Consider the following 1,427-nt stretch of genomic DNA (forward strand, 5'->3'; position numbering starts at 1 on the left):
TTCCTCTATTTTATAGGAGATCGGCTAGAGTTGGCCTAAGTAGGACGAAACGAAATCCTATCAGGACAGTTGGAAGCAGATGAAATTAATGTGCATTTTCTTGCGACTTTGAAAGGTGCGTGCATAATTCTGGATTGATTCGATGGTTCTAAAATGCAATTTATACATATACATGTATCTTAGTTGCAGGTGTTTATTTCATGTCTTGTAATGGTTCAGCCGTGGTTACCTTTGTTTTGTACTTCTCTCAATAATTAACAAAAATGGTTGTGTCCATTATTATGCAAAGGTTTAAGCTCCTATTCGGTAAAAAAATAATCTTGTGAAGACATGGAATCGATACACGGTGCATCTATTTATCTCCAACTCGAGATCTCTTAGTTGTAAACTTGTAATACTACCTCCATTCCTAAATGAGGCATATTTGTTTTGTCAAGATATGCATTTGACCAATAATTATGCCATAAATATAAGGATCTATGTCATGAATCACTAGATTTGTATTTAAAAGCACTTTCTTATGTAGTGATTTTGTATCACATAAATCAAATATTCAAAGAGTAATTATTGGTCAAAGTCTTGTCTTGACGAAACGAAATACGCCTTATTTCATCGGAATGGAGGGAGTACCTTATCAAGTTGCTTGCACGGCCTACTTTATCCAAAATCTAAAACATGAAAAAAGTTGGGCGATGAACTTGTACTTCGAGAGACATGGCACATGGTCACCAGTCCACAGCAGACAGTCATGCACTGATATCTTTCTCGCTTTCTACACGCAAAGCATTCAGATATCAACTGTGAACACAAGGATGAGCCGATGAGCAGGGTACGTATTCAAAACCAGTGTCCCTACAAACTTGTGCATCACTATAGATGGATGCGGAACGGTATTAATCATGTGGGGCAAATGAATGCCGGTTAGATATAGTATGTGCTACATACGCACCCTGTACCGAAGTGCACACATACTCCCTGCATGCCCATGCATATGCGCACAGTACGCGTATGTTGATGCGAGAATGGAGCCAGCTAGCTAGGGCATATGCAGCTGCTAGTATACTCCTGCATCAGTAGTTTTAAGTATCATATCACATGTAGTGATATATATGTACGACGTATGCATACGCACTGTTGGTACCCGCGCGCCCGTGATGAGTGGAGAGTACTATATACATATGTACAATTCAGGAACTCAGGAGAGCAGAGGAAGTAAATGAACGCAGTACTTTTTCTTTGGCGTAGCGCAGAGACAAAAAATATGTACTACCGTTCCAGTCGACCTAGCGAATCGAACATATGCCCTCCTCTTGCAAGCAAGAGGCCAGCTAGTGTTCCCTCCCCTATTTTGATTCAGATTCTCACCGGCGCGCGAGACATGTACTGTTCTGCCATCTGAGCTGATGAGAGAGAGGGAGAGAGGGGGG

The sequence above is a fragment of the Triticum dicoccoides genome, chromosome 2B, assembly GCF_002162155.2.
Source record: "Triticum dicoccoides isolate Atlit2015 ecotype Zavitan chromosome 2B, WEW_v2.0, whole genome shotgun sequence".
NCBI classification, from domain to species: domain Eukaryota; kingdom Viridiplantae; phylum Streptophyta; class Magnoliopsida; order Poales; family Poaceae; genus Triticum; species Triticum dicoccoides.